Here is a 6,915-nt window from a genome sequence, read left to right as displayed (position 1 = left end):
AGCTTAAGACTGAGCGGTTAAAGTCGTGATCCAAAGCAAAAAGAGTGTGCTTAAGAGCTCTGGGCACCTCTAACTGGGGAGTCTAGCAAAGCTGAGTCACAATCTGAAAAGGTTCACCCAGTTATGTGTTTGTGTCATTTATGTATCCGGTGGTAATACTGGAAAACAAAATGCTTAGAGTCACGGCCAAGACTCATAAAGTAACTGTGTTCAAGAATCAACATGTTGAACTAAGAGAATCAATAACACTATCTAAATTCTAAGTTCCTATAGATGCCAATCTTTCTAAACTTCAAAGGATAACGTGAGATGCCAAAACTGTTTAGAAGCAAAAAGGCTACAAGTCCCGCTCATCTAACTGAAGCTAATCTACATTGATAAGTTTGGAATTCATTGTATATTCTCTTCTTTTCATCCTATTTTGTTTTCAGTTGCTTGGGGACAAGCAACAATTTAAGTTTGGTGTTGTGATGAGCGGATAATTTATACCCTTTTTGGCATTGTTTTTACATAGTTTTTCGTATGTTTTAGTTACTTTTTATTATATTTTTATTACTTTTAGTATATTTTTCTGTGATTTCAGGTATTTTCTGGCTGAAATTGAGGGACATGAGCAAAAATCTGATTCAGAGGCTGAAAAAGGACTACAGATGCTGTTGGATTCTGACCCTTCTACACTCGAAATGGATTTTATGGAGCTACAAAAGCCTAATTGGCGCGCTCTCAGTTGCTTTGGAAAGTAGACATCCTGAGCTTTTCAGAAATATATAATAGTCCATACTTTGCACGAGATTTGATGGCTCAAACTGGCGTCCAATGTGAGCCTAAAACATCTTGGTTAAAATGCCCAAACTGGCACCCAAGCTGGCGTTTAACTCCAAGAACAGCCTATACACGTGAAAGCTTTAATGTTCAGTCCAAGCACACACCAAGTGGGCCTCAGAAGTCAATTTCTGCACTATCTGCACTTAGTTACTCATTTTCTGTAAACCTAAGTTACTAGTTTAGTATAAATAGCACTTTTTACTATTGTATTCGAAGGAGGCTTATTATCTTATGCTATTATTCACGTTTGGAGGCTGGCCTCACGGCCATGCCTAGACCTCTTTTCACTTATATATTTTCTATGGTGGAGTTTCTACACCCCATAGATTAAGGTGTAGAGCTCTGCTGTTCTTCATGAATTAATGCAAGTACTATTGTTTTTCTTTCAATTCACGCCTAATTCTTCTCCAAGATATACTGTTGTACTTAATTCGGTTAAGTCAGAATGAAGGGGTGACCCGTGAAAATCACCCAATCTTCGTTACTTGCTTAGCCAAGATCCATGTGCCTGACAACCACAAAGCGGTCTACATGATGTTCAACGTAGTCATTGGACGACAGCTGGAGTATATTCTCTTGGATATCTAATACACGGGCCGAGTCCATGAGATTAGTATCTCCGTAATATAGGCTAGAATTATTGGCAGCCATTCTTGGGATCCAGAAAATCTAAACCTTGTCTGTGATATTCCGAGTAGGATCCAGGAAGGGATGACTGTAAAGAGTTGTAAACCTGCGAATGTTGGGAGCAAGTGACAGTGTGCAAAAGGATCAATTGATCATATTCCGATGCTAGCAGGAACCGACAGATGATTAGCCATGCGGTAGCTGTACCTGGTATTTTTCATCCGAGACGAGAAATCCAACAATTGATTAGCCGTGCAGAAACTGTAGAGGACCATTTTCACTGAGAGGATCCTACAGCTTGCCATGGAAGGAAGTAACGCATGGTTGGAAGAAGTGGTGCGCAGAAATTGTGATCATCAACAATGGCGCCAAAGACTTGGTGCTCTCAAACGTGAATCACACTTTGTCACAACTTCGCACAACTAACCAGCAAGTGCACTGGGTCATCCAAGTAATAAACCTTACGTGAGTAAGGGTCGATCCCACGGAGATTGTCGGCTTGAAGCAAGCTATGGTCACCTTGTATATCTTAGTCAGGCGGATTCAAATGGTTATAGAGAATTGATACTTAAAACATAATTAAAATATAAACTAGGATAGAGATACTTATGTAATTCATTGGTGAGAATTTCAGATAAGCGTATAGAGATGCTTTTGTTCCTCCCGAACCTCTGCTTTCCTGTTGTCTTCATCCAATCATTCCTACTCCTTTCCATGGCAAGCTGTATGTCGGGCATCACCGTTGTCAATGGCTACATCCCGTCCTCTCTGTGAAAATGGTCCAATGCGCTGTCACTGCAGGGCTAATCATCTGTCGGTTCTCGATCATATTGGAATAGGATTTACTATCCTTTTGCGTCTGTCACTACGCCCAGCACTCGCGAGTTTGAAGTTCGTCACAGCCATCCCTTCCCAGATCCTACTCGGAATACCACAGACAAGGTTTAGACTTTCTGGATCTCAGGAATGGCCGTCCATGGGTTCTAACTTATACCACAAAAACTCTAATATCTCGGACTCGGTCCTCTGTATTAGATATCTAAGAGATACTCATTCTATCTCATCTTCATGTAGAACGGAAGTGGCAAAAATTGGCTAATTAAGAATTGATATAAGTTGTGCGTTGCAAGTATAGTTCTTAACCAACCAGAAATCTGCTTATCAATTTAGAAGGGTTGTCACAAAAATTAAAATTAAAATACTGGGAGTATGAATCCCAGGTCGTCTCCCAACGAGTTGCAGAAAGGTGTGTGGTGCACGAATTATGAATCACACTTTTCACAACTCGTACCACTAACCAGCAAGTGCACTGGGTCGTCCAAGTAATACCTTATGTGAGTAAGGGTCGAATCCCACGGAGATTGTTGGTTTGAAGCAATCTATGGTTATCTTGCAATTCTTAGTCAGGAAGTCAATTGTATTTATCAGTCAAATTGCGAATAAACAAGAGAGCGTGGGTTAAAAGTTACTTGTTATGCAGTAATGGAGAATATGTTGGAGTTTTGGAGATGCTTTGTCTTCTGAATCTCTGCTTTCCTCTGTCCTCTGATTCACGCACGCACGTCATTCTATGGCAAGCTGTGTGTTGGGGCATCACCGTTGTCAATGGTTACATCCCCTCCTCTTGTGAAAATGATCCAAATGCTCTGTCACAGCACGGCTAATCATCTGAGGTTCCCGATCTTGCTGGAATAGGATTCACCCTCCTTTTGCGTCTGTCACTACGCCCAGCACTCGCGAGTTTGAAGCTCGTCACAGTCATTCAATCCCTGAATCCTACTCGGAATACCACAGACAAGGTTTAGACTTTCCGGATTCTCATGAATGCCACCATCAATCTAGCTTATACCACAGAGATTCTGATTAAGGAATCTAAGAGATATTCATTCAATCTGATGTAGAACGGAGGTGATTGTCAGACACACGTTCATGGATTGAGGAAGGTGATGAGTGTCACTGATCATCACCTTCTCCATAGTTAGGTGCGAATGGATATCTTAGATAGGAACACGCATGTTTGAATGGAAAACAGAAATACTTGCATTAATTCATCGAGACACAGCAGAGCTCCTCACCCCCAACAATGGAGTTTAGAGACTCATGCCATCAAAGAGTACAAAGTTTAGATCTAAAATGTCATGAGATACAAAATAAGTCTCTAAATGTTGTTTAAATACTAAACTAGTAGCCTAGGTTTACAGAAAAAATGAGTAAACTATAGAAGATGGTATAGAGATCCACTTCTGGGGCCCACTTGGTGTGTGCTGGGGCTGAGACTTAAGCAATTCACGTGCATAAGGCCATTTTGGGCGTTCAACGCCAGGTTTGGATCCATTTCTAGCGTTGAACTCCAACTTTTAATCCTTTTCTGGCGCTGGACGCCAGAATTGGGCAGAGAACTGGCGTTGAACGCCAGTTTACGTCGTCTATCCTTGAGAAAAGTATGGACTATTATATATTTCTGGAAAGCCCTGGATGTCTACTTTCCAACGCAATTAGAAGCATGCCATTTCGAGTTCTGTAGCTCCAGAAAATTCACTTTGAGTGCAGAAAGGTCAGAATCCAACAGCATCAGCAGTCCTTTTTCAGCCTGAATCAGATTTTTGCTCAGCTCCCTCAATTTTAGCCAGAAAAATACCTGAAATTACAGAAAAATACACAACTCATAGTAAAGTCCAGAAATATGAATTTTTCCTAAAAACTAATGAAAATAAACTAAAAACTAACTAAAACATACTAAAAACTATATGAAATTAACCCCAAAAAGCGTATAAAATATCCGCTCATCACAACACCAAACTTAAACTGTTGCTTGTCCTCAAGCGACTAGACAAATAAAATAGAAGACTAATAGGTTGAGAAGCAATAATATCTCAAGAGTTTTTGAGTGAAGCTCAGATTCTAATTAGATGAGCGGGACTAGTAGCTTTTTGCTTCCAAACAGTTTTGGCATCTCACTTTACCCATTGAAGCTCAGAGTGATTGGCATCTATAAGAACTTAGAATTCAGATAGTGTTATTGATTCTCCTATTTCAGTATGATGATTCTTGAACACAGCTATTTCGTGAGTCTTGGCCGTGGCTCTAAGCACTTTGTTTTCCAGTATTACCACCGGATACATAAATGCCACAGACACATAATTGGGTGAACCTTTTAGATTGTGACTCAGCTTTGCTAAAGTCCCCAATTAGAGGTGTCTAGAGTTCTTAAGCACACTCTTCTTTCTGCTTTGGACTAACCGCTCAGTCTCAAGTTTTCACTTGACACCTTCACGCCACAAGCACATGGTTAGGGACAACTTGATTTAGCCGCTTAAGCCAGGATTTTATTCCCTTAGGCCCTCCTATCCACTGATGCTCAAAGCCTTGGGATCCTTTTTATTACCCTTGCCTTTTGATTTTAAGGGCTATTGGCTTTTTCTGCTTTTCTTTCTCTTCTCTTTTTTTTTGCTGCTTTTTCTTGCTTCAAGAATCATTTTTTTTTATTTTTCAGATTATCAATAACATGTCTCATGTTCACCATTCTTTCAAGAGCCAACATATTTAACAGTCTTAAACAACAAATTCAAAAGACATATGCACTGTTCAAGCATTCATTCAGAAGACAGAAAGTATTGCCACCACATGTAGCTAATTAGAATTTCTCTTATTAAAACTCGAAATTTTATTGCCTCTCATTCAAAAGATCTACTATTTTATTCATGTTTGCTGATGATGAGAAAAATAGACTATGGCTTAATTGGAGATAAAATCAAAATAGATACTAATTACTACTATATGACTGCTAAGGTGAACTTCTCTAATGACACTATCACAGAGTTAAAGCAGAAATTGGAATTTAACAACCTTTGTTCTGGGAAATGAGTGTTCCTCTGATCCGTGGGGTGCTTGATTCTTCAAGAGATAACTTCTGGTGCTTCAATTCCCTTAAGTCACGCCCTTGCTCCTCTTGTTCTTTAAACATATAGGTCTGCATTTGACTGTGTTCCTTCTGTTCTTTTATTATTTGCTCCATAGGTTCCCGTATCTTGGTGATAGACGTCTCAAGATACTCCCAGTATTCATATTGAGGGATTTCTAGGAGAAATTCCTGTGTTTTCTTCTTGGTGGGATCATCATGTGCTTGTTGTTTTTCCATTGATGCTTTGGTGATTGGTTTCTCAACTGAGATATACTCAGTTATCCCCATCCTTACCCCGGCGTCCTTGCAGAGCAGAGAAATCACGCTTGGATAAGCCAACCTGGCCTCTTTAGAATTTTTGTTAGCAATTTTGTAGAATTCAGCTGAGATCAGCTGATGAACTTCCACTTCTTTTCCCATCATGATGCAATGGATCATCACTGCTTTTTTAACTATGACTTCAGAACGGTTGCTAGTAGGCAACAGAGAATGCCCAATGAAGTCCAGCCATCCTCTGGCGACTGGTTTAAGATCCTCTCTCTTGAGTTGATTTGGGACACCCTTTGTGTTGGTGGTCCACCTGGCTCCAGGGATACATATGTCCTCTAGAATCTTATCCAGGCCCTTGTCTGTTCCCATCATTCTCCTGTTGAAGGAGTCTGGATCATCTTTCAGCTGAGGTGGCTTTAAGATCTCTCTGATCTTGTCAGGGATGGTATGAACAATCTTTCCTCTGACTATGGTCCGATATTCATAGAAAGCAGTTCCAGATAGTTTTTGCTTGTCAGTCTGCCACATATTAGCATAGAACTCCTGGACCATATTCCTTCCCACTTTCGTTTCAGGATTAGCTAGGACTTCCCAGTTCCTGATTCGAATTTGCTCCTGGATCTCCGGATATTTATCTTCTTTCAGATCGAATCTAACTTCCGGGATCACTGATCTCAGACATATTATTTTGTTATAATGGTCTGACTGTTCTTTAGATAAAAACTTCCCTTGATTCCAAAGTGGTTTTGGAACGCTCTCTTTCTTGCCTCTTGGAGTGGGTTGTTTTCCTTTAGGAGCCATGATCTTAGTGATCGCGGATAAACACACCAAACTTAGAAGTTTGCTTGTCCTCAAGCAAAAGAAAAGAAAGGAGAGGGATAGAAGGAGAGCTAGGTGCAATTGTTGATGGAGGAGGAAGGAGGCCGAACCCATATATAAAGAGAGGGGGGGTGGGTTCGAAAATTTTGAAAAGATATGATAAAAAGATTGATTTGGAAAAGATAAGATAGAAGATATGATAAGAGAGGATATAGTTCAAAATTGAAAAGATGTGAAAATTTTTTGAAAAAGATAAATCTAGATTTTGAAAAAGATAATGTGGAGATTTGAAAAAGATATTAGTTGAAAAAAATTAGATTTGTTTTGAAAATAGGATTTGAAAAGAGTTGGATTGAATTTGCAAAGAGGCTTGGTGCTTATGGATTAAGATACATTTGATATTTTTAAAGAGGGATTTTCGAAATTAAGGTTCTTAACATGTTTATGCAAGAAATCATGAATTAAAAACATGA

The sequence above is a fragment of the Arachis hypogaea genome, chromosome 12 (genome assembly GCF_003086295.3).
Source record: "Arachis hypogaea cultivar Tifrunner chromosome 12, arahy.Tifrunner.gnm2.J5K5, whole genome shotgun sequence".
Classification (NCBI taxonomy): Eukaryota; Viridiplantae; Streptophyta; class Magnoliopsida; order Fabales; family Fabaceae; genus Arachis; species Arachis hypogaea.
This window is presented reverse-complemented; position numbering follows the sequence as displayed.